This window comes from Pelmatolapia mariae, linkage group LG23 (genome assembly GCF_036321145.2).
Source record: "Pelmatolapia mariae isolate MD_Pm_ZW linkage group LG23, Pm_UMD_F_2, whole genome shotgun sequence".
Lineage (NCBI taxonomy): Eukaryota > Metazoa > Chordata > Actinopteri > Cichliformes > Cichlidae > Pelmatolapia > Pelmatolapia mariae.
The window spans coordinates 20,192,732-20,215,834 of record NC_086246.1 but is presented as its reverse complement, the minus strand read 5'-3'; the positions used below and the strand labels follow the sequence as shown (position 1 = coordinate 20,215,834).

General features: G+C 45.3%; 29 non-coding genes and 4 pseudogenes across 29 annotated transcripts; 16 read left to right on the top strand and 17 right to left on the bottom strand.

Moving 5' to 3' along the window:
• Nucleotides 1–569: 569 nt before the first annotated feature.
• LOC134621628 (5S ribosomal RNA) lies at nt 570–688 on the bottom strand. Its single transcript, XR_010092377.1, has one exon. It is a non-coding gene; the product is annotated as a 5S ribosomal RNA (ribosomal RNA).
• A 357-nt stretch (nt 689–1,045) lies between these two features.
• LOC134622222 (5S ribosomal RNA) lies at nt 1,046–1,164 on the top strand. The gene has a single exon (XR_010092920.1). It is a non-coding gene; the product is annotated as a 5S ribosomal RNA (ribosomal RNA).
• Nucleotides 1,165–2,012: 848 nt separating this feature from the next.
• On the bottom strand, nt 2,013–2,133 carry LOC134621797 (5S ribosomal RNA; annotated as a pseudogene).
• A 357-nt stretch (nt 2,134–2,490) lies between these two features.
• Nucleotides 2,491–2,609, top strand: LOC134622210 (5S ribosomal RNA). The gene has a single exon (XR_010092909.1). It is a non-coding gene; the product is annotated as a 5S ribosomal RNA (ribosomal RNA).
• A 674-nt stretch (nt 2,610–3,283) lies between these two features.
• LOC134622211 (5S ribosomal RNA) lies at nt 3,284–3,402 on the bottom strand. The gene has a single exon (XR_010092910.1). It is a non-coding gene; the product is annotated as a 5S ribosomal RNA (ribosomal RNA).
• A 357-nt stretch (nt 3,403–3,759) lies between these two features.
• On the top strand, nt 3,760–3,878 carry LOC134622198 (5S ribosomal RNA). The gene has a single exon (XR_010092898.1). It is a non-coding gene; the product is annotated as a 5S ribosomal RNA (ribosomal RNA).
• Nucleotides 3,879–4,710: 832 nt separating this feature from the next.
• On the bottom strand, nt 4,711–4,829 carry LOC134621627 (5S ribosomal RNA). The gene has a single exon (XR_010092376.1). It is a non-coding gene; the product is annotated as a 5S ribosomal RNA (ribosomal RNA).
• A 357-nt stretch (nt 4,830–5,186) lies between these two features.
• LOC134622186 (5S ribosomal RNA) lies at nt 5,187–5,305 on the top strand. Its single transcript, XR_010092887.1, has one exon. It is a non-coding gene; the product is annotated as a 5S ribosomal RNA (ribosomal RNA).
• An 848-nt stretch (nt 5,306–6,153) lies between these two features.
• Nucleotides 6,154–6,272, bottom strand: LOC134622209 (5S ribosomal RNA). Its single transcript, XR_010092908.1, has one exon. It is a non-coding gene; the product is annotated as a 5S ribosomal RNA (ribosomal RNA).
• Nucleotides 6,273–6,629: 357 nt separating this feature from the next.
• On the top strand, nt 6,630–6,748 carry LOC134622175 (5S ribosomal RNA). Its single transcript, XR_010092876.1, has one exon. It is a non-coding gene; the product is annotated as a 5S ribosomal RNA (ribosomal RNA).
• Nucleotides 6,749–7,596: 848 nt separating this feature from the next.
• Nucleotides 7,597–7,715, bottom strand: LOC134622208 (5S ribosomal RNA). The gene has a single exon (XR_010092907.1). It is a non-coding gene; the product is annotated as a 5S ribosomal RNA (ribosomal RNA).
• Nucleotides 7,716–8,072: 357 nt separating this feature from the next.
• Nucleotides 8,073–8,191, top strand: LOC134622099 (5S ribosomal RNA). Its single transcript, XR_010092803.1, has one exon. It is a non-coding gene; the product is annotated as a 5S ribosomal RNA (ribosomal RNA).
• Nucleotides 8,192–9,039: 848 nt separating this feature from the next.
• Nucleotides 9,040–9,158, bottom strand: LOC134622207 (5S ribosomal RNA). Its single transcript, XR_010092906.1, has one exon. It is a non-coding gene; the product is annotated as a 5S ribosomal RNA (ribosomal RNA).
• Nucleotides 9,159–9,515: 357 nt separating this feature from the next.
• LOC134622163 (5S ribosomal RNA) lies at nt 9,516–9,634 on the top strand. Its single transcript, XR_010092865.1, has one exon. It is a non-coding gene; the product is annotated as a 5S ribosomal RNA (ribosomal RNA).
• Nucleotides 9,635–10,482: 848 nt separating this feature from the next.
• Nucleotides 10,483–10,603, bottom strand: LOC134621796 (5S ribosomal RNA; annotated as a pseudogene).
• A 357-nt stretch (nt 10,604–10,960) lies between these two features.
• Nucleotides 10,961–11,079, top strand: LOC134622151 (5S ribosomal RNA). The gene has a single exon (XR_010092854.1). It is a non-coding gene; the product is annotated as a 5S ribosomal RNA (ribosomal RNA).
• Nucleotides 11,080–11,753: 674 nt separating this feature from the next.
• On the bottom strand, nt 11,754–11,872 carry LOC134622206 (5S ribosomal RNA). The gene has a single exon (XR_010092905.1). It is a non-coding gene; the product is annotated as a 5S ribosomal RNA (ribosomal RNA).
• Nucleotides 11,873–12,229: 357 nt separating this feature from the next.
• Nucleotides 12,230–12,348, top strand: LOC134622140 (5S ribosomal RNA). The gene has a single exon (XR_010092843.1). It is a non-coding gene; the product is annotated as a 5S ribosomal RNA (ribosomal RNA).
• Nucleotides 12,349–13,180: 832 nt separating this feature from the next.
• On the bottom strand, nt 13,181–13,299 carry LOC134621626 (5S ribosomal RNA). Its single transcript, XR_010092375.1, has one exon. It is a non-coding gene; the product is annotated as a 5S ribosomal RNA (ribosomal RNA).
• Nucleotides 13,300–13,656: 357 nt separating this feature from the next.
• On the top strand, nt 13,657–13,775 carry LOC134622128 (5S ribosomal RNA). Its single transcript, XR_010092831.1, has one exon. It is a non-coding gene; the product is annotated as a 5S ribosomal RNA (ribosomal RNA).
• An 848-nt stretch (nt 13,776–14,623) lies between these two features.
• Nucleotides 14,624–14,744, bottom strand: LOC134621795 (5S ribosomal RNA; annotated as a pseudogene).
• A 357-nt stretch (nt 14,745–15,101) lies between these two features.
• Nucleotides 15,102–15,220, top strand: LOC134622117 (5S ribosomal RNA). The gene has a single exon (XR_010092820.1). It is a non-coding gene; the product is annotated as a 5S ribosomal RNA (ribosomal RNA).
• Nucleotides 15,221–15,894: 674 nt separating this feature from the next.
• LOC134622205 (5S ribosomal RNA) lies at nt 15,895–16,013 on the bottom strand. Its single transcript, XR_010092904.1, has one exon. It is a non-coding gene; the product is annotated as a 5S ribosomal RNA (ribosomal RNA).
• Nucleotides 16,014–16,370: 357 nt separating this feature from the next.
• On the top strand, nt 16,371–16,489 carry LOC134622105 (5S ribosomal RNA). Its single transcript, XR_010092809.1, has one exon. It is a non-coding gene; the product is annotated as a 5S ribosomal RNA (ribosomal RNA).
• An 832-nt stretch (nt 16,490–17,321) lies between these two features.
• LOC134621625 (5S ribosomal RNA) lies at nt 17,322–17,440 on the bottom strand. The gene has a single exon (XR_010092374.1). It is a non-coding gene; the product is annotated as a 5S ribosomal RNA (ribosomal RNA).
• A 357-nt stretch (nt 17,441–17,797) lies between these two features.
• Nucleotides 17,798–17,916, top strand: LOC134622093 (5S ribosomal RNA). The gene has a single exon (XR_010092798.1). It is a non-coding gene; the product is annotated as a 5S ribosomal RNA (ribosomal RNA).
• An 848-nt stretch (nt 17,917–18,764) lies between these two features.
• LOC134621793 (5S ribosomal RNA) lies at nt 18,765–18,885 on the bottom strand (annotated as a pseudogene).
• A 357-nt stretch (nt 18,886–19,242) lies between these two features.
• LOC134622081 (5S ribosomal RNA) lies at nt 19,243–19,361 on the top strand. Its single transcript, XR_010092787.1, has one exon. It is a non-coding gene; the product is annotated as a 5S ribosomal RNA (ribosomal RNA).
• A 674-nt stretch (nt 19,362–20,035) lies between these two features.
• LOC134622204 (5S ribosomal RNA) lies at nt 20,036–20,154 on the bottom strand. Its single transcript, XR_010092903.1, has one exon. It is a non-coding gene; the product is annotated as a 5S ribosomal RNA (ribosomal RNA).
• Nucleotides 20,155–20,511: 357 nt separating this feature from the next.
• LOC134622069 (5S ribosomal RNA) lies at nt 20,512–20,630 on the top strand. Its single transcript, XR_010092776.1, has one exon. It is a non-coding gene; the product is annotated as a 5S ribosomal RNA (ribosomal RNA).
• A 674-nt stretch (nt 20,631–21,304) lies between these two features.
• On the bottom strand, nt 21,305–21,423 carry LOC134622202 (5S ribosomal RNA). The gene has a single exon (XR_010092902.1). It is a non-coding gene; the product is annotated as a 5S ribosomal RNA (ribosomal RNA).
• Nucleotides 21,424–21,780: 357 nt separating this feature from the next.
• On the top strand, nt 21,781–21,899 carry LOC134622057 (5S ribosomal RNA). The gene has a single exon (XR_010092765.1). It is a non-coding gene; the product is annotated as a 5S ribosomal RNA (ribosomal RNA).
• Nucleotides 21,900–22,731: 832 nt separating this feature from the next.
• Nucleotides 22,732–22,850, bottom strand: LOC134621622 (5S ribosomal RNA). The gene has a single exon (XR_010092372.1). It is a non-coding gene; the product is annotated as a 5S ribosomal RNA (ribosomal RNA).
• Nucleotides 22,851–23,103: the final 253 nt, after the last annotated feature.

Sequence of the window (23,103 nt, the reverse complement as noted above, 5' to 3'; positions counted from 1 at the left end):
CATGAGCAACGAGTTTTAATTCTTATTGGCTGCTGGCTGCGGTCCCGAAGAATACTGCGTAAATGCGCATCAATGTGATACCCTGAGCAGGGACCACGATATCATGGAGTTTCTAACATGGAGCAAGGTGAAGGTGATGCTACTATCCAGGACAGCCCCTGCTTAGCTTCAGAGGTCAGATGAGCTCAGGCGTGGTATGGCCGTAAGTGAGAGGCTTCCTCGACAACGGGGTTCATGTAGATACTGTAACCCAAAAACAATTTAGAGTGAAGGATATTGATTGGTTTCTATTTTTTTTAATACCTGCACATGACAGCACAGCTGTAATGCATACTCAATGCTGCAAACTTCACGTCATAAACATTTGTGAGTGTGTGCACAAAAACATCTACAGGTGCTCTGTGCATGTACAGTGATATTGATATAACGCTTGAAGATTTTGACATTACTACATCAGTGGGAGAGCTCTTTGCGCAAGACTCACTAACCATCCTATTAGAAAATGAGCTAAAAGAGTGCCTCAGATTCGTTTCAATATTTAAACTGTCATTTGCGTGTTGAAGTGCAAAAGCTTACAGCACCCGGTATTCCCAGGCGGACACCCATCCAAGTACTGACCAGGCCCGGCCCTGCTTGGCTGCCGAGATCAGACGAGATCGGGCGTGTTCAGGGCGGTATGGCCGTAAGCGAGGGAACGCTTCAGAAACAGCCTTTTTATACATGCTGTGATGACACAGTCATGCTTACGTTTTCATGTTCTGTATACAAGCTGAATTCTCCAAACCGCAAAAATGTTGGACTTCCAAATGGTCCTAACACACTGTGTGCTCGCTGTCACTTTAACACTGTGCTGTGAGAACCTAACATGTGTTATTATCGTGATGTTACTGCGGGAAAAGCATTTTTGCAGCTCAATGTTGAAGCTGCAGTTAACAACAAAGGTTTGCATGTTCTCGCTGTAACACATGAAGTTTAGCACAATACTATAGTTTAAACGCTGTGACATTTGCAGCCTATAAAAGGTCTTTTATAGCGGGCTTCACTCGCTTACGGCCATACCACCCTGAACACGCCCGATCTCGTCTGATCTCGGAAGCTAAGCAGGGTCGGGCCTGGTCAGTACTTGGATGGGAGACCGCCTGGGAATACCAGGTGCTGTAAGCTTTTGCACTTCAACACACAAACGGCAGAGGGCGCTGCTGCTCACTCAGTGGAGGCAGCTTCAGGAAAGGCTTCGTGACAACGCTCCTGATTGCCTTTCGCTTTTGTGTAAAACAAAAAAACAACAAGAACGAAATATTTAGGAAATGCACAAACTTATTTATTCCGTAAATGCAGAAAATGTCTATGGCTAGTCCGTCTGGGCTCAGTAGTGAGGAACTTGTTAACCTTGTAGTGTGCAGCAGGCACAGTGTCCACCTGACACCCATGAGCAACGAGTTTTAATTCTTATTGGCTGCTGGCTGCGGTCCCGAAGAATACTGCGTAAATGCGCATCAATGTGATACCCTGAGGAGGGAACACGATATCATGGAGTTTCTAACATGGAGCAAGGTGAAGGTGATGCTACTATCCAGGACAGCCCCTGCTTAGCTTCAGAGGTCAGATGAGTTCAGGCGTGGTATGGCCGTAAGTGAGAGGCTTCCTCGACAACGGGGTTCATGTAGATACTGTAACCCATTTTGTTGTGATTTAAAAAACAATTTAGAGTGAAGGATATTGATTGGTTTCTATTTTTTTTAATACCTGCACATGACAGCACAGCTGTAATGCATACTCAATGCTGCAAACTTCACGTCATAAACATTTGTGAGTGTGTGCACAAAAACATCTACAGGTGCTCTGTGCATGTACAGTGATATTGATATAACGCTTGAAGATTTTGACATTACTACATCAGTGGGAGAGCTCTTTGCGCAAGACTCACTAACCATCCTATTAGAAAATGAGCTAAAAGAGTGCCTCAGATTCGTTTCAATATTTAAACTGTCATTTGCGTGTTGAAGTGCAAAAGCTTACAGCACCCGGTATTCCCAGGCGGTCACCCATCCAAGTACTGACCAGGCCTGCTTGGCTGCTTGGCTGCCGAGATCAGACGAGATCGGGCGTGTTCAGGGCGGTATGGCCGTAAGCGAGGGAACGCTTCAGAAACAGCCTTTTTATACATGCTGTGATGACACAGTCATGCTTACGTTTTCATGTTCTGTATACAAGCTGAATTCTCCAAACCGCAAAAATGTTGGACTTCCAAATGGTCCTAACACACTGTGTGCTCGCTGTCACTTTAACACTGTGCTGTGAGAACCTAACATGTGTTATTATCGTGATGTTACTGCGGGAAAAGCATTTTTGCAGCTCAATGTTGAAGCTGCAGTTAACAACAAAGGTTTGCATGTTCTCGCTGTAACACATGAAGTTTAGCACAATACTATAGTTTAAACGCTGTGACATTTGCAGCCTATAAAAGGTCTTTTATAGCGGGCTTCACTGGCTTACGGCCATACCACCCTGAACACGCCCGATCTCGTCTGATCTCGGAAGCTAAGCAGGGTCGGGCCTGGTCAGTACTTGGATGGGAGACCGCCTGGGAATACCAGGTGCTGTAAGCTTTTGCACTTCAACACACAAACGGCAGAGGGCGCTGCTGCTCACTCAGTGGAGGCAGCTTCAGGAAAGGCTTCGTGACAACGCTCCTGATTGCCTTTCGCTTTTGTGTAAAACAAAAAAACAACAAGAACGAAATATTTAGGAAATGCACAAACTTATTTATTCCGTAAATGCAGAAAATGTCTATGGCTAGTCCGTCTGGGCTCAGTAGTGAGGAACTTGTTAACCTTGTAGTGTGCAGCAGGCACAGTGTCCACCTGACACCCATGAGCAACGAGTTTTAATTCTTATTGGCTGCTGGCTGCGGTCCTCGACAACGGGGTTCATGTCGATACTGTAACCCATTTTGTTGTGATTTAAAAAACAATTTAGAGTGAAGGATATTGATTGGTTTCTATTTTTTTTAATACCTGCACATGACAGCACAGCTGTAATGCATACTCAATGCTGCAAACTTCACGTCATAAACATTTGTGAGTGTGTGCACAAAAACATCTACAGGTGCTCTGTGCATGTACAGTGATATTGATATAACGCTTGAAGATTTTGACATTACTACATCAGTGGGAGAGCTCTTTGCGCAAGACTCACTAACCATCCTATTAGAAAATGAGCTAAAAGAGTGCCTCAGATTCGTTTCAATATTTAAACTGTCATTTGCGTGTTGAAGTGCAAAAGCTTACAGCACCCGGTATTCCCAGGCGGTCACCCATCCAAGTACTGACCAGGCCCGGCCCTGCTTGGCTGCCGAGATCAGACGAGATCGGGCGTGTTCAGGGCGGTATGGCCGTAAGCGAGGGAACGCTTCAGAAACAGCCTTTTTATACATGCTGTGATGACACAGTCATGCTTACGTTTTCATGTTCTGTATACAAGCTGAATTCTCCAAACCGCAAAAATGTTGGACTTCCAAATGGTCCTAACACACTGTGTGCTCGCTGTCACTTTAACACTGTGCTGTGAGAACCTAACATGTGTTATTATCGTGATGTTACTGCGGGAAAAGCATTTTTGCAGCTCAATGTTGAAGCTGCAGTTAACAACAAAGGTTTGCATGTTCTCGCTGTAACACATGAAGTTTAGCACAATACTATAGTTTAAACGCTGTGACATTTGCAGCCTATAAAAGGTCTTTTATAGCGGGCTTCACTGGCTTACGGCCATACCACCCTGAACACGCCCGATCTCGTCTGATCTCGGAAGCTAAGCAGGGTCGGGCCTGGTCAGTACTTGGATGGGAGACCGCCTGGGAATACCAGGTGCTGTAAGCTTTTGCACTTCAACACACAAACGGCAGAGGGCGCTGCTGCTCACTCAGTGGAGGCAGCTTCAGGAAAGGCTTCGTGACAACGCTCCTGATTGCCTTTCGCTTTTGTGTAAAACAAAAAAACAACAAGAACGAAATATTTAGGAAATGCACAAACTTATTTATTCCGTAAATGCAGAAAATGTCTATGGCTAGTCCGTCTGGGCTCAGTAGTGAGGAACTTGTTAACCTTGTAGTGTGCAGCAGGCACAGTGTCCACCTGACACCCATGAGCAACGAGTTTTAATTCTTATTGGCTGCTGGCTGCGGTCCCGAAGAATACTGCGTAAATGCGCATCAATGTGATACCCTGAGCAGGGAACACGATATCATGGAGTTTCTAACATGGAGCAAGGTGAAGGTGATGCTACTATCCAGGACAGCCCCTGCTTAGCTTCAGAGGTCAGATGAGCTCAGGCGTGGTATGGCCGTAAGTGAGAGGCTTCCTCGACAACGGGGTTCATGTAGATACTGTAACCCAAAAACAATTTAGAGTGAAGGCTATTGATTGGTTTCTATTTTTTTTAATACCTGCACATGACAGCACAGCTGTAATGCATACTCAATGCTGCAAACTTCACGTCATAAACATTTGTGAGTGTGTGCACAAAAACATCTACAGGTGCTCTGTGCATGTACAGTGATATTGATATAACGCTTGAAGATTTTGACATTACTACATCAGTGGGAGAGCTCTTTGCGCAAGACTCACTAACCATCCTATTAGAAAATGAGCTAAAAGAGTGCCTCAGATTCGTTTCAATATTTAAACTGTCATTTGCGTGTTGAAGTGCAAAAGCTTACAGCACCCGGTATTCCCAGGCGGACACCCATCCAAGTACTGACCAGGCCCGGCCCTGCTTGGCTGCCGAGATCAGACGAGATCGGGCGTGTTCAGGGCGGTATGGCCGTAAGCGAGGGAACGTTTCAGAAACAGCCTTTTTATACATGCTGTGATGACACAGTCATGCTTACGTTTTCATGTTCTGTATACAAGCTGAATTCTCCAAACCGCAAAAATGTTGGACTTCCAAATGGTCCTAACACACTGTGTGCTCGCTGTCACTTTAACACTGTGCTGTGAGAACCTAACATGTGTTATTATCGTGATGTTACTGCGGGAAAAGCATTTTTGCAGCTCAATGTTGAAGCTGCAGTTAACAACAAAGGTTTGCATGTTCTCGCTGTAACACATGAAGTTTAGCACAATACTATAGTTTAAACGCTGTGACATTTGCAGCCTATAAAAGGTCTTTTATAGCGGGCTTCACTCGCTTACGGCCATACCACCCTGAACACGCCCGATCTCGTCTGATCTCGGAAGCTAAGCAGGGTCGGGCCTGGTCAGTACTTGGATGGGAGACCGCCTGGGAATACCAGGTGCTGTAAGCTTTTGCACTTCAACACACAAACGGCAGAGGGCGCTGCTGCTCACTCAGTGGAGGCAGCTTCAGGAAAGGCTTCGTGACAACGCTCCTGATTGCCTTTCGCTTTTGTGTAAAACAAAAAAACAACAAGAACGAAATATTTAGGAAATGCACAAACTTATTTATTCCGTAAATGCAGAAAATGTCTATGGCTAGTCCGTCTGGGCTCAGTAGTGAGGAACTTGTTAACCTTGTAGTGTGCAGCAGGCACAGTGTCCACCTGACACCCATGAGCAACGAGTTTTAATTCTTATTGGCTGCTGGCTGCGGTCCCGAAGAATACTGCGTAAATGCGCATCAATGTGATACCCTGAGGAGGGAACACGATATCATGGAGTTTCTAACATGGAGCAAGGTGAAGGTGATGCTACTATCCAGGACAGCCCCTGCTTAGCTTCAGAGGTCAGATGAGTTCAGGCGTGGTATGGCCGTAAGTGAGAGGCTTCCTCGACAACGGGGTTCATGTAGATACTGTAACCCATTTTGTTGTGATTTAAAAAACAATTTAGAGTGAAGGATATTGATTGGTTTCTATTTTTTTTAATACCTGCACATGACAGCACAGCTGTAATGCATACTCAATGCTGCAAACTTCACGTCATAAACATTTGTGAGTGTGTGCACAAAAACATCTACAGGTGCTCTGTGCATGTACAGTGATATTGATATAACGCTTGAAGATTTTGACATTACTACATCAGTGGGAGAGCTCTTTGCGCAAGACTCACTAACCATCCTATTAGAAAATGAGCTAAAAGAGTGCCTCAGATTCGTTTCAATATTTAAACTGTCATTTGCGTGTTGAAGTGCAAAAGCTTACAGCACCCGGTATTCCCAGGCGGTCACCCATCCAAGTACTGACCAGGCCCGGCCCTGCTTGGCTGCCGAGATCAGACGAGATCGGGCGTGTTCAGGGCGGTATGGCCGTAAGCGAGGAAACGCTTCAGAAACAGCCTTTTTATACATGCTGTGATGACACAGTCATGCTTACGTTTTCATGTTCTGTATACAAGCTGAATTCTCCAAACCGCAAAAATGTTGGACTTCCAAATGGTCCTAACACACTGTGTGCTCGCTGTCACTTTAACACTGTGCTGTGAGAACCTAACATGTGTTATTATCGTGATGTTACTGCGGGAAAAGCATTTTTGCAGCTCAATGTTGAAGCTGCAGTTAACAACAAAGGTTTGCATGTTCTCGCTGTAACACATGAAGTTTAGCACAATACTATAGTTTAAACGCTGTGACATTTGCAGCCTATAAAAGGTCTTTTATAGCGGGCTTCACTGGCTTACGGCCATACCACCCTGAACACGCCCGATCTCGTCTGATCTCGGAAGCTAAGCAGGGTCGGGCCTGGTCAGTACTTGGATGGGAGACCGCCTGGGAATACCAGGTGCTGTAAGCTTTTGCACTTCAACACACAAACGGCAGAGGGCGCTGCTGCTCACTCAGTGGAGGCAGCTTCAGGAAAGGCTTCGTGACAACGCTCCTGATTGCCTTTCGCTTTTGTGTAAAACAAAAAAACAACAAGAACGAAATATTTAGGAAATGCACAAACTTATTTATTCCGTAAATGCAGAAAATGTCTATGGCTAGTCCGTCTGGGCTCAGTAGTGAGGAACTTGTTAACCTTGTAGTGTGCAGCAGGCACAGTGTCCACCTGACACCCATGAGCAACGAGTTTTAATTCTTATTGGCTGCTGGCTGCGGTCCCGAAGAATACTGCGTAAATGCGCATCAATGTGATACCCTGAGGAGGGAACACGATATCATGGAGTTTCTAACATGGAGCAAGGTGAAGGTGATGCTACTATCCAGGACAGCCCCTGCTTAGCTTCAGAGGTCAGATGAGTTCAGGCGTGGTATGGCCGTAAGTGAGAGGCTTCCTCGACAACGGGGTTCATGTAGATACTGTAACCCATTTTGTTGTGATTTAAAAAACAATTTAGAGTGAAGGATATTGATTGGTTTCTATTTTTTTTAATACCTGCACATGACAGCACAGCTGTAATGCATACTCAATGCTGCAAACTTCACGTCATAAACATTTGTGAGTGTGTGCACAAAAACATCTACAGGTGCTCTGTGCATGTACAGTGATATTGATATAACGCTTGAAGATTTTGACATTACTACATCAGTGGGAGAGCTCTTTGCGCAAGACTCACTAACCATCCTATTAGAAAATGAGCTAAAAGAGTGCCTCAGATTCGTTTCAATATTTAAACTGTCATTTGCGTGTTGAAGTGCAAAAGCTTACAGCACCCGGTATTCCCAGGCGGTCACCCATCCAAGTACTGACCAGGCCCGGCCCTGCTTGGCTGCCGAGATCAGACGAGATCGGGCGTGTTCAGGGCGGTATGGCCGTAAGCGAGGAAACGCTTCAGAAACAGCCTTTTTATACATGCTGTGATGACACAGTCATGCTTACGTTTTCATGTTCTGTATACAAGCTGAATTCTCCAAACCGCAAAAATGTTGGACTTCCAAATGGTCCTAACACACTGTGTGCTCGCTGTCACTTTAACACTGTGCTGTGAGAACCTAACATGTGTTATTATCGTGATGTTACTGCGGGAAAAGCATTTTTGCAGCTCAATGTTGAAGCTGCAGTTAACAACAAAGGTTTGCATGTTCTCGCTGTAACACATGAAGTTTAGCACAATACTATAGTTTAAACGCTGTGACATTTGCAGCCTATAAAAGGTCTTTTATAGCGGGCTTCACTCGCTTACAGCCATACCACCCTGAACACGCCCGATCTCGTCTGATCTCGGAAGCTAAGCAGGGTCGGGCCTGGTCAGTACTTGGATGGGAGACCGCCTGGGAATACCAGGTGCTGTAAGCTTTTGCACTTCAACACACAAACGGCAGAGGGCGCTGCTGCTCACTCAGTGGAGGCAGCTTCAGGAAAGGCTTCGTGACAACGCTCCTGATTGCCTTTCGCTTTTGTGTAAAACAAAAAAACAACAAGAACGAAATATTTAGGAAATGCACAAACTTATTTATTCCGTAAATGCAGAAAATGTCTATGGCTAGTCCGTCTGGGCTCAGTAGTGAGGAACTTGTTAACCTTGTAGTGTGCAGCAGGCACAGTGTCCACCTGACACCCATGAGCAACGAGTTTTAATTCTTATTGGCTGCTGGCTGCGGTCCCGAAGAATACTGCGTAAATGCGCATCAATGTGATACCCTGAGGAGGGAACACGATATCATGGAGTTTCTAACATGGAGCAAGGTGAAGGTGATGCTACTATCCAGGACAGCCCCTGCTTAGCTTCAGAGGTCAGATGAGTTCAGGCGTGGTATGGCCGTAAGTGAGAGGCTTCCTCGACAACGGGGTTCATGTAGATACTGTAACCCATTTTGTTGTGATTTAAAAAACAATTTAGAGTGAAGGATATTGATTGGTTTCTATTTTTTTTAATACCTGCACATGACAGCACAGCTGTAATGCATACTCAATGCTGCAAACTTCACGTCATAAACATTTGTGAGTGTGTGCACAAAAACATCTACAGGTGCTCTGTGCATGTACAGTGATATTGATATAACGCTTGAAGATTTTGACATTACTACATCAGTGGGAGAGCTCTTTGCGCAAGACTCACTAACCATCCTATTAGAAAATGAGCTAAAAGAGTGCCTCAGATTCGTTTCAATATTTAAACTGTCATTTGCGTGTTGAAGTGCAAAAGCTTACAGCACCCGGTATTCCCAGGCGGTCACCCATCCAAGTACTGACCAGGCCCGGCCCTGCTTGGCTGCCGAGATCAGACGAGATCGGGCGTGTTCAGGGCGGTATGGCCGTAAGCGAGGAAACGCTTCAGAAACAGCCTTTTTATACATGCTGTGATGACACAGTCATGCTTACGTTTTCATGTTCTGTATACAAGCTGAATTCTCCAAACCGCAAAAATGTTGGACTTCCAAATGGTCCTAACACACTGTGTGCTCGCTGTCACTTTAACACTGTGCTGTGAGAACCTAACATGTGTTATTATCGTGATGTTACTGCGGGAAAAGCATTTTTGCAGCTCAATGTTGAAGCTGCAGTTAACAACAAAGGTTTGCATGTTCTCGCTGTAACACATGAAGTTTAGCACAATACTATAGTTTAAACGCTGTGACATTTGCAGCCTATAAAAGGTCTTTTATAGCGGGCTTCACTGGCTTACGGCCATACCACCCTGAACACGCCCGATCTCGTCTGATCTCGGAAGCTAAGCAGGGTCGGGCCTGGTCAGTACTTGGATGGGAGACCGCCTGGGAATACCAGGTGCTGTAAGCTTTTGCACTTCAACACACAAACGGCAGAGGGCGCTGCTGCTCACTCAGTGGAGGCAGCTTCAGGAAAGGCTTCGTGACAACGCTCCTGATTGCCTTTCGCTTTTGTGTAAAACAAAAAAACAACAAGAACGAAATATTTAGGAAATGCACAAACTTATTTATTCCGTAAATGCAGAAAATGTCTATGGCTAGTCCGTCTGGGCTCAGTAGTGAGGAACTTGTTAACCTTGTAGTGTGCAGCAGGCACAGTGTCCACCTGACACCCATGAGCAACGAGTTTTAATTCTTATTGGCTGCTGGCTGCGGTCCCGAAGAATACTGCGTAAATGCGCATCAATGTGATACCCTGAGGAGGGAACACGATATCATGGAGTTTCTAACATGGAGCAAGGTGAAGGTGATGCTACTATCCAGGACAGCCCCTGCTTAGCTTCAGAGGTCAGATGAGTTCAGGCGTGGTATGGCCGTAAGTGAGAGGCTTCCTCGACAACGGGGTTCATGTAGATACTGTAACCCATTTTGTTGTGATTTAAAAAACAATTTAGAGTGAAGGATATTGATTGGTTTCTATTTTTTTTAATACCTGCACATGACAGCACAGCTGTAATGCATACTCAATGCTGCAAACTTCACGTCATAAACATTTGTGAGTGTGTGCACAAAAACATCTACAGGTGCTCTGTGCATGTACAGTGATATTGATATAACGCTTGAAGATTTTGACATTACTACATCAGTGGGAGAGCTCTTTGCGCAAGACTCACTAACCATCCTATTAGAAAATGAGCTAAAAGAGTGCCTCAGATTCGTTTCAATATTTAAACTGTCATTTGCGTGTTGAAGTGCAAAAGCTTACAGCACCCGGTATTCCCAGGCGGTCACCCATCCAAGTACTGACCAGGCCTGCTTGGCTGCTTGGCTGCCGAGATCAGACGAGATCGGGCGTGTTCAGGGCGGTATGGCCGTAAGCGAGGGAACGCTTCAGAAACAGCCTTTTTATACATGCTGTGATGACACAGTCATGCTTACGTTTTCATGTTCTGTATACAAGCTGAATTCTCCAAACCGCAAAAATGTTGGACTTCCAAATGGTCCTAACACACTGTGTGCTCGCTGTCACTTTAACACTGTGCTGTGAGAACCTAACATGTGTTATTATCGTGATGTTACTGCGGGAAAAGCATTTTTGCAGCTCAATGTTGAAGCTGCAGTTAACAACAAAGGTTTGCATGTTCTCGCTGTAACACATGAAGTTTAGCACAATACTATAGTTTAAACGCTGTGACATTTGCAGCCTATAAAAGGTCTTTTATAGCAGGCTTCACTGGCTTACGGCCATACCACCCTGAACACGCCCGATCTCGTCTGATCTCGGAAGCTAAGCAGGGTCGGGCCTGGTCAGTACTTGGATGGGAGACCGCCTGGGAATACCAGGTGCTGTAAGCTTTTGCACTTCAACACACAAACGGCAGAGGGCGCTGCTGCTCACTCAGTGGAGGCAGCTTCAGGAAAGGCTTCGTGACAACGCTCCTGATTGCCTTTCGCTTTTGTGTAAAACAAAAAAACAACAAGAACGAAATATTTAGGAAATGCACAAACTTATTTATTCCGTAAATGCAGAAAATGTCTATGGCTAGTCCGTCTGGGCTCAGTAGTGAGGAACTTGTTAACCTTGTAGTGTGCAGCAGGCACAGTGTCCACCTGACACCCATGAGCAACGAGTTTTAATTCTTATTGGCTGCTGGCTGCGGTCCTCGACAACGGGGTTCATGTCGATACTGTAACCCATTTTGTTGTGATTTAAAAAACAATTTAGAGTGAAGGATATTGATTGGTTTCTATTTTTTTTAATACCTGCACATGACAGCACAGCTGTAATGCATACTCAATGCTGCAAACTTCACGTCATAAACATTTGTGAGTGTGTGCACAAAAACATCTACAGGTGCTCTGTGCATGTACAGTGATATTGATATAACGCTTGAAGATTTTGACATTACTACATCAGTGGGAGAGCTCTTTGCGCAAGACTCACTAACCATCCTATTAGAAAATGAGCTAAAAGAGTGCCTCAGATTCGTTTCAATATTTAAACTGTCATTTGCGTGTTGAAGTGCAAAAGCTTACAGCACCCGGTATTCCCAGGCGGTCACCCATCCAAGTACTGACCAGGCCCGGCCCTGCTTGGCTGCCGAGATCAGACGAGATCGGGCGTGTTCAGGGCGGTATGGCCGTAAGCGAGGGAACGCTTCAGAAACAGCCTTTTTATACATGCTGTGATGACACAGTCATGCTTACGTTTTCATGTTCTGTATACAAGCTGAATTCTCCAAACCGCAAAAATGTTGGACTTCCAAATGGTCCTAACACACTGTGTGCTCGCTGTCACTTTAACACTGTGCTGTGAGAACCTAACATGTGTTATTATCGTGATGTTACTGCGGGAAAAGCATTTTTGCAGCTCAATGTTGAAGCTGCAGTTAACAACAAAGGTTTGCATGTTCTCGCTGTAACACATGAAGTTTAGCACAATACTATAGTTTAAACGCTGTGACATTTGCAGCCTATAAAAGGTCTTTTATAGCGGGCTTCACTCGCTTACGGCCATACCACCCTGAACACGCCCGATCTCGTCTGATCTCGGAAGCTAAGCAGGGTCGGGCCTGGTCAGTACTTGGATGGGAGACCGCCTGGGAATACCAGGTGCTGTAAGCTTTTGCACTTCAACACACAAACGGCAGAGGGCGCTGCTGCTCACTCAGTGGAGGCAGCTTCAGGAAAGGCTTCGTGACAACGCTCCTGATTGCCTTTCGCTTTTGTGTAAAACAAAAAAACAACAAGAACGAAATATTTAGGAAATGCACAAACTTATTTATTCCGTAAATGCAGAAAATGTCTATGGCTAGTCCGTCTGGGCTCAGTAGTGAGGAACTTGTTAACCTTGTAGTGTGCAGCAGGCACAGTGTCCACCTGACACCCATGAGCAACGAGTTTTAATTCTTATTGGCTGCTGGCTGCGGTCCCGAAGAATACTGCGTAAATGCGCATCAATGTGATACCCTGAGCAGGGAACACGATATCATGGAGTTTCTAACATGGAGCAAGGTGAAGGTGATGCTACTATCCAGGACAGCCCCTGCTTAGCTTCAGAGGTCAGATGAGCTCAGGCGTGGTATGGCCGTAAGTGAGAGGCTTCCTCGACAACGGGGTTCATGTAGATACTGTAACCCAAAAACAATTTAGAGTGAAGGCTATTGATTGGTTTCTATTTTTTTTAATACCTGCACATGACAGCACAGCTGTAATGCATACTCAATGCTGCAAACTTCACGTCATAAACATTTGTGAGTGTGTGCACAAAAACATCTACAGGTGCTCTGTGCATGTACAGTGATATTGATATAACGCTTGAAGATTTTGACATTACTACATCAGTGGGAGAGCTCTTTGCGCAAGACTCACTAACCATCCTATTAGAAAATGAGCTAAAAGAGTGCCTCAGATTCGTTTCAATATTTAAACTGTCATTTGCGTGTTGAAGTGCAAAAGCTTACAGCACCCGGTATTCCCAGGCGGACACCCATCCAAGTACTGACCAGGCCCGGCCCTGCTTGGCTGCCGAGATCAGACGAGATCGGGCGTGTTCAGGGCGGTATGGCCGTAAGCGAGGGAACGCTTCAGAAACAGCCTTTTTATACATGCTGTGATGACACAGTCATGCTTACGTTTTCATGTTCTGTATACAAGCTGAATTCTCCAAACCGCAAAAATGTTGGACTTCCAAATGGTCCTAACACACTGTGTGCTCGCTGTCACTTTAACACTGTGCTGTGAGAACCTAACATGTGTTATTATCGTGATGTTACTGCGGGAAAAGCATTTTTGCAGCTCAATGTTGAAGCTGCAGTTAACAACAAAGGTTTGCATGTTCTCGCTGTAACACATGAAGTTTAGCACAATACTATAGTTTAAACGCTGTGACATTTGCAGCCTATAAAAGGTCTTTTATAGCGGGCTTCACTCGCTTACGGCCATACCACCCTGAACACGCCCGATCTCGTCTGATCTCGGAAGCTAAGCAGGGTCGGGCCTGGTCAGTACTTGGATGGGAGACCGCCTGGGAATACCAGGTGCTGTAAGCTTTTGCACTTCAACACACAAACGGCAGAGGGCGCTGCTGCTCACTCAGTGGAGGCAGCTTCAGGAAAGGCTTCGTGACAACGCTCCTGATTGCCTTTCGCTTTTGTGTAAAACAAAAAAACAACAAGAACGAAATATTTAGGAAATGCACAAACTTATTTATTCCGTAAATGCAGAAAATGTCTATGGCTAGTCCGTCTGGGCTCAGTAGTGAGGAACTTGTTAACCTTGTAGTGTGCAGCAGGCACAGTGTCCACCTGACACCCATGAGCAACGAGTTTTAATTCTTATTGGCTGCTGGCTGCGGTCCCGAAGAATACTGCGTAAATGCGCATCAATGTGATACCCTGAGGAGGGAACACGATATCATGGAGTTTCTAACATGGAGCAAGGTGAAGGTGATGCTACTATCCAGGACAGCCCCTGCTTAGCTTCAGAGGTCAGATGAGTTCAGGCGTGGTATGGCCGTAAGTGAGAGGCTTCCTCGACAACGGGGTTCATGTAGATACTGTAACCCATTTTGTTGTGATTTAAAAAACAATTTAGAGTGAAGGATATTGATTGGTTTCTATTTTTTTTAATACCTGCACATGACAGCACAGCTGTAATGCATACTCAATGCTGCAAACTTCACGTCATAAACATTTGTGAGTGTGTGCACAAAAACATCTACAGGTGCTCTGTGCATGTACAGTGATATTGATATAACGCTTGAAGATTTTGACATTACTACATCAGTGGGAGAGCTCTTTGCGCAAGACTCACTAACCATCCTATTAGAAAATGAGCTAAAAGAGTGCCTCAGATTCGTTTCAATATTTAAACTGTCATTTGCGTGTTGAAGTGCAAAAGCTTACAGCACCCGGTATTCCCAGGCGGTCACCCATCCAAGTACTGACCAGGCCTGCTTGGCTGCTTGGCTGCCGAGATCAGACGAGATCGGGCGTGTTCAGGGCGGTATGGCCGTAAGCGAGGGAACGCTTCAGAAACAGCCTTTTTATACATGCTGTGATGACACAGTCATGCTTACGTTTTCATGTTCTGTATACAAGCTGAATTCTCCAAACCGCAAAAATGTTGGACTTCCAAATGGTCCTAACACACTGTGTGCTCGCTGTCACTTTAACACTGTGCTGTGAGAACCTAACATGTGTTATTATCGTGATGTTACTGCGGGAAAAGCATTTTTGCAGCTCAATGTTGAAGCTGCAGTTAACAACAAAGGTTTGCATGTTCTCGCTGTAACACATGAAGTTTAGCACAATACTATAGTTTAAACGCTGTGACATTTGCAGCCTATAAAAGGTCTTTTATAGCGGGCTTCACTGGCTTACGGCCATACCACCCTGAACACGCCCGATCTCGTCTGATCTCGGAAGCTAAGCAGGGTCGGGCCTGGTCAGTACTTGGATGGGAGACCGCCTGGGAATACCAGGTGCTGTAAGCTTTTGCACTTCAACACACAAACGGCAGAGGGCGCTGCTGCTCACTCAGTGGAGGCAGCTTCAGGAAAGGCTTCGTGACAACGCTCCTGATTGCCTTTCGCTTTTGTGTAAAACAAAAAAACAACAAGAACGAAATATTTAGGAAATGCACAAACTTATTTATTCCGTAAATGCAGAAAATGTCTATGGCTAGTCCGTCTGGGCTCAGTAGTGAGGAACTTGTTAACCTTGTAGTGTGCAGCAGGCACAGTGTCCACCTGACACCCATGAGCAACGAGTTTTAATTCTTATTGGCTGCTGGCTGCGGTCCTCGACAACGGGGTTCATGTCGATACTGTAACCCATTTTGTTGTGATTTAAAAAACAATTTAGAGTGAAGGATATTGATTGGTTTCTATTTTTTTTAATACCTGCACATGACAGCACAGCTGTAATGCATACTCAATGCTGCAAACTTCACGTCATAAACATTTGTGAGTGTGTGCACAAAAACATCTACAGGTGCTCTGTGCATGTACAGTGATATTGATATAACGCTTGAAGATTTTGACATTACTACATCAGTGGGAGAGCTCTTTGCGCAAGACTCACTAACCATCCTATTAGAAAATGAGCTAAAAGAGTGCCTCAGATTCGTTTCAATATTTAAACTGTCATTTGCGTGTTGAAGTGCAAAAGCTTACAGCACCCGGTATTCCCAGGCGGTCACCCATCCAAGTACTGACCAGGCCCGGCCCTGCTTGGCTGCCGAGATCAGACGAGATCGGGCGTGTTCAGGGCGGTATGGCCGTAAGCGAGGGAACGCTTCAGAAACAGCCTTTTTATACATGCTGTGATGACACAGTCATGCTTACGTTTTCATGTTCTGTATACAAGCTGAATTCTCCAAACCGCAAAAATGTTGGACTTCCAAATGGTCCTAACACACTGTGTGCTCGCTGTCACTTTAACACTGTGCTGTGAGAACCTAACATGTGTTATTATCGTGATGTTACTGCGGGAAAAGCATTTTTGCAGCTCAATGTTGAAGCTGCAGTTAACAACAAAGGTTTGCATGTTCTCGCTGTAACACATGAAGTTTAGCACAATACTATAGTTTAAACGCTGTGACATTTGCAGCCTATAAAAGGTCTTTTATAGCGGGCTTCACTCGCTTACGGCCATACCACCCTGAACACGCCCGATCTCGTCTGATCTCGGAAGCTAAGCAGGGTCGGGCCTGGTCAGTACTTGGATGGGAGACCGCCTGGGAATACCAGGTGCTGTAAGCTTTTGCACTTCAACACACAAACGGCAGAGGGCGCTGCTGCTCACTCAGTGGAGGCAGCTTCAGGAAAGGCTTCGTGACAACGCTCCTGATTGCCTTTCGCTTTTGTGTAAAACAAAAAAACAACAAGAACGAAATATTTAGGAAATGCACAAACTTATTTATTCCGTAAATGCAGAAAATGTCTATGGCTAGTCCGTCTGGGCTCAGTAGTGAGGAACTTGTTAACCTTGTAGTGTGCAGCAGGCACAGTGTCCACCTGACACCCATGAGCAACGAGTTTTAATTCTTATTGGCTGCTGGCTGCGGTCCCGAAGAATACTGCGTAAATGCGCATCAATGTGATACCCTGAGCAGGGAACACGATATCATGGAGTTTCTAACATGGAGCAAGGTGAAGGTGATGCTACTATCCAGGACAGCCCCTGCTTAGCTTCAGAGGTCAGATGAGCTCAGGCGTGGTATGGCCGTAAGTGAGAGGCTTCCTCGACAACGGGGTTCATGTAGATACTGTAACCCAAAAACAATTTAGAGTGAAGGCTATTGATTGGTTTCTATTTTTTTTAATACCTGCACATGACAGCACAGCTGTAATGCATACTCAATGCTGCAAACTTCACGTCATAAACATTTGTGAGTGTGTGCACAAAAACATCTACAGGTGCTCTGTGCATGTACAGTGATATTGATATAACGCTTGAAGATTTTGACATTACTACATCAGTGGGAGAGCTCTTTGCGCAAGACTCACTAACCATCCTATTAGAAAATGAGCTAAAAGAGTGCCTCAGATTCGTTTCAATATTTAAACTGTCATTTGCGTGTTGAAGTGCAAAAGCTTACAGCACCCGGTATTCCCAGGCGGACACCCATCCAAGTACTGACCAGGCCCGGCCCTGCTTGGCTGCCGAGATCAGACGAGATCGGGCGTGTTCAGGGCGGTATGGCCGTAAGCGAGGGAACGCTTCAGAAACAGCCTTTTTATACATGCTGTGATGACACAGTCATGCTTACGTTTTCATGTTCTGTATACAAGCTGAATTCTCCAAACCGCAAAAATGTTGGACTTCCAAATGGTCCTAACACACTGTGTGCTCGCTGTCACTTTAACACTGTGCTGTGAGAACCTAACATGTGTTATTATCGTGATGTTACTGCGGGAAAAGCATTTTTGCAGCTCAATGTTGAAGCTGCAGTTAACAACAAAGGTTTGCATGTTCTCGCTGTAACACATGAAGTTTAGCACAATACTATAGTTTAAACGCTGTGACATTTGCAGCCTATAAAAGGTCTTTTATAGCGGGCTTCACTCGCTTACGGCCATACCACCCTGAACACGCCCGATCTCGTCTGATCTCGGAAGCTAAGCAGGGTCGGGCCTGGTCAGTACTTGGATGGGAGACCGCCTGGGAATACCAGGTGCTGTAAGCTTTTGCACTTCAACACACAAACGGCAGAGGGCGCTGCTGCTCACTCAGTGGAGGCAGCTTCAGGAAAGGCTTCGTGACAACGCTCCTGATTGCCTTTCGCTTTTGTGTAAAACAAAAAAACAACAAGAACGAAATATTTAGGAAATGCACAAACTTATTTATTCCGTAAATGCAGAAAATGTCTATGGCTAGTCCGTCTGGGCTCAGTAGTGAGGAACTTGTTAACCTTGTAGTGTGCAGCAGGCACAGTGTCCACCTGACACCCATGAGCAACGAGTTTTAATTCTTATTGGCTGCTGGCTGCGGTCCCGAAGAATACTGCGTAAATGCGCATCAATGTGATACCCTGAGGAGGGAACACGATATCATGGAGTTTCTAACATGGAGCAAGGTGAAGGTGATGCTACTATCCAGGACAGCCCCTGCTTAGCTTCAGAGGTCAGATGAGTTCAGGCGTGGTATGGCCGTAAGTGAGAGGCTTCCTCGACAACGGGGTTCATGTAGATACTGTAACCCATTTTGTTGTGATTTAAAAAACAATTTAGAGTGAAGGATATTGATTGGTTTCTATTTTTTTTAATACCTGCACATGACAGCACAGCTGTAATGCATACTCAATGCTGCAAACTTCACGTCATAAACATTTGTGAGTGTGTGCACAAAAACATCTACAGGTGCTCTGTGCATGTACAGTGATATTGATATAACGCTTGAAGATTTTGACATTACTACATCAGTGGGAGAGCTCTTTGCGCAAGACTCACTAACCATCCTATTAGAAAATGAGCTAAAAGAGTGCCTCAGATTCGTTTCAATATTTAAACTGTCATTTGCGTGTTGAAGTGCAAAAGCTTACAGCACCCGGTATTCCCAGGCGGTCACCCATCCAAGTACTGACCAGGCCTGCTTGGCTGCTTGGCTGCCGAGATCAGACGAGATCGGGCGTGTTCAGGGCGGTATGGCCGTAAGCGAGGGAACGCTTCAGAAACAGCCTTTTTATACATGCTGTGATGACACAGTCATGCTTACGTTTTCATGTTCTGTATACAAGCTGAATTCTCCAAACCGCAAAAATGTTGGACTTCCAAATGGTCCTAACACACTGTGTGCTCGCTGTCACTTTAACACTGTGCTGTGAGAACCTAACATGTGTTATTATCGTGATGTTACTGCGGGAAAAGCATTTTTGCAGCTCAATGTTGAAGCTGCAGTTAACAACAAAGGTTTGCATGTTCTCGCTGTAACACATGAAGTTTAGCACAATACTATAGTTTAAACGCTGTGACATTTGCAGCCTATAAAAGGTCTTTTATAGCGGGCTTCACTGGCTTACGGCCATACCACCCTGAACACGCCCGATCTCGTCTGATCTCGGAAGCTAAGCAGGGTCGGGCCTGGTCAGTACTTGGATGGGAGACCGCCTGGGAATACCAGGTGCTGTAAGCTTTTGCACTTCAACACACAAACGGCAGAGGGCGCTGCTGCTCACTCAGTGGAGGCAGCTTCAGGAAAGGCTTCGTGACAACGCTCCTGATTGCCTTTCGCTTTTGTGTAAAACAAAAAAACAACAAGAACGAAATATTTAGGAAATGCACAAACTTATTTATTCCGTAAATGCAGAAAATGTCTATGGCTAGTCCGTCTGGGCTCAGTAGTGAGGAACTTGTTAACCTTGTAGTGTGCAGCAGGCACAGTGTCCACCTGACACCCATGAGCAACGAGTTTTAATTCTTATTGGCTGCTGGCTGCGGTCCTCGACAACGGGGTTCATGTCGATACTGTAACCCATTTTGTTGTGATTTAAAAAACAATTTAGAGTGAAGGATATTGATTGGTTTCTATTTTTTTTAATACCTGCACATGACAGCACAGCTGTAATGCATACTCAATGCTGCAAACTTCACGTCATAAACATTTGTGAGTGTGTGCACAAAAACATCTACAGGTGCTCTGTGCATGTACAGTGATATTGATATAACGCTTGAAGATTTTGACATTACTACATCAGTGGGAGAGCTCTTTGCGCAAGACTCACTAACCATCCTATTAGAAAATGAGCTAAAAGAGTGCCTCAGATTCGTTTCAATATTTAAACTGTCATTTGCGTGTTGAAGTGCAAAAGCTTACAGCACCCGGTATTCCCAGGCGGTCACCCATCCAAGTACTGACCAGGCCCGGCCCTGCTTGGCTGCCGAGATCAGACGAGATCGGGCGTGTTCAGGGCGGTATGGCCGTAAGCGAGGGAACGCTTCAGAAACAGCCTTTTTATACATGCTGTGATGACACAGTCATGCTTACGTTTTCATGTTCTGTATACAAGCTGAATTCTCCAAACCGCAAAAATGTTGGACTTCCAAATGGTCCTAACACACTGTGTGCTCGCTGTCACTTTAACACTGTGCTGTGAGAACCTAACATGTGTTATTATCGTGATGTTACTGCGGGAAAAGCATTTTTGCAGCTCAATGTTGAAGCTGCAGTTAACAACAAAGGTTTGCATGTTCTCGCTGTAACACATGAAGTTTAGCACAATACTATAGTTTAAACGCTGTGACATTTGCAGCCTATAAAAGGTCTTTTATAGCGGGCTTCACTGGCTTACGGCCATACCACCCTGAACACGCCCGATCTCGTCTGATCTCGGAAGCTAAGCAGGGTCGGGCCTGGTCAGTACTTGGATGGGAGACCGCCTGGGAATACCAGGTGCTGTAAGCTTTTGCACTTCAACACACAAACGGCAGAGGGCGCTGCTGCTCACTCAGTGGAGGCAGCTTCAGGAAAGGCTTCGTGACAACGCTCCTGATTGCCTTTCGCTTTTGTGTAAAACAAAAAAACAACAAGAACGAAATATTTAGGAAATGCACAAACTTATTTATTCCGTAAATGCAGAAAATGTCTATGGCTAGTCCGTCTGGGCTCAGTAGTGAGGAACTTGTTAACCTTGTAGTGTGCAGCAGGCACAGTGTCCACCTGACACCCATGAGCAACGAGTTTTAATTCTTATTGGCTGCTGGCTGCGGTCCTCGACAACGGGGTTCATGTCGATACTGTAACCCATTTTGTTGTGATTTAAAAAACAATTTAGAGTGAAGGATATTGATTGGTTTCTATTTTTTTTAATACCTGCACATGACAGCACAGCTGTAATGCATACTCAATGCTGCAAACTTCACGTCATAAACATTTGTGAGTGTGTGCACAAAAACATCTACAGGTGCTCTGTGCATGTACAGTGATATTGATATAACGCTTGAAGATTTTGACATTACTACATCAGTGGGAGAGCTCTTTGCGCAAGACTCACTAACCATCCTATTAGAAAATGAGCTAAAAGAGTGCCTCAGATTCGTTTCAATATTTAAACTGTCATTTGCGTGTTGAAGTGCAAAAGCTTACAGCACCCGGTATTCCCAGGCGGTCACCCATCCAAGTACTGACCAGGCCCGGCCCTGCTTGGCTGCCGAGATCAGACGAGATCGGGCGTGTTCAGGGCGGTATGGCCGTAAGCGAGGGAACGCTTCAGAAACAGCCTTTTTATACATGCTGTGATGACACAGTCATGCTTACGTTTTCATGTTCTGTATACAAGCTGAATTCTCCAAACCGCAAAAATGTTGGACTTCCAAATGGTCCTAACACACTGTGTGCTCGCTGTCACTTTAACACTGTGCTGTGAGAACCTAACATGTGTTATTATCGTGATGTTACTGCGGGAAAAGCATTTTTGCAGCTCAATGTTGAAGCTGCAGTTAACAACAAAGGTTTGCATGTTCTCGCTGTAACACATGAAGTTTAGCACAATACTATAGTTTAAACGCTGTGACATTTGCAGCCTATAAAAGGTCTTTTATAGCGGGCTTCACTGGCTTACGGCCATACCACCCTGAACACGCCCGATCTCGTCTGATCTCGGAAGCTAAGCAGGGTCGGGCCTGGTCAGTACTTGGATGGGAGACCGCCTGGGAATACCAGGTGCTGTAAGCTTTTGCACTTCAACACACAAACGGCAGAGGGCGCTGCTGCTCACTCAGTGGAGGCAGCTTCAGGAAAGGCTTCGTGACAACGCTCCTGATTGCCTTTCGCTTTTGTGTAAAACAAAAAAACAACAAGAACGAAATATTTAGGAAATGCACAAACTTATTTATTCCGTAAATGCAGAAAATGTCTATGGCTAGTCCGTCTGGGCTCAGTAGTGAGGAACTTGTTAACCTTGTAGTGTGCAGCAGGCACAGTGTCCACCTGACACCCATGAGCAACGAGTTTTAATTCTTATTGGCTGCTGGCTGCGGTCCCGAAGAATACTGCGTAAATGCGCATCAATGTGATACCCTGAGCAGGGAACACGATATCATGGAGTTTCTAACATGGAGCAAGGTGAAGGTGATGCTACTATCCAGGACAGCCCCTGCTTAGCTTCAGAGGTCAGATGAGCTCAGGCGTGGTATGGCCGTAAGTGAGAGGCTTCCTCGACAACGGGGTTCATGTAGATACTGTAACCCAAAAACAATTTAGAGTGAAGGCTATTGATTGGTTTCTATTTTTTTTAATACCTGCACATGACAGCACAGCTGTAATGCATACTCAATGCTGCAAACTTCACGTCATAAACATTTGTGAGTGTGTGCACAAAAACATCTACAGGTGCTCTGTGCATGTACAGTGATATTGATATAACGCTTGAAGATTTTGACATTACTACATCAGTGGGAGAGCTCTTTGCGCAAGACTCACTAACCATCCTATTAGAAAATGAGCTAAAAGAGTGCCTCAGATTCGTTTCAATATTTAAACTGTCATTTGCGTGTTGAAGTGCAAAAGCTTACAGCACCCGGTATTCCCAGGCGGACACCCATCCAAGTACTGACCAGGCCCGGCCCTGCTTGGCTGCCGAGATCAGACGAGATCGGGCGTGTTCAGGGCGGTATGGCCGTAAGCGAGGGAACGTTTCAGAAACAGCCTTTTTATACATGCTGTGATGACACAGTCATGCTTACGTTTTCATGTTCTGTATACAAGCTGAATTCTCCAAACCGCAAAAATGTTGGACTTCCAAATGGTCCTAACACACTGTGTGCTCGCTGTCACTTTAACACTGTGCTGTGAGAACCTAACATGTGTTATTATCGTGATGTTACTGCGGGAAAAGCATTTTTGCAGCTCAATGTTGAAGCTGCAGTTAACAACAAAG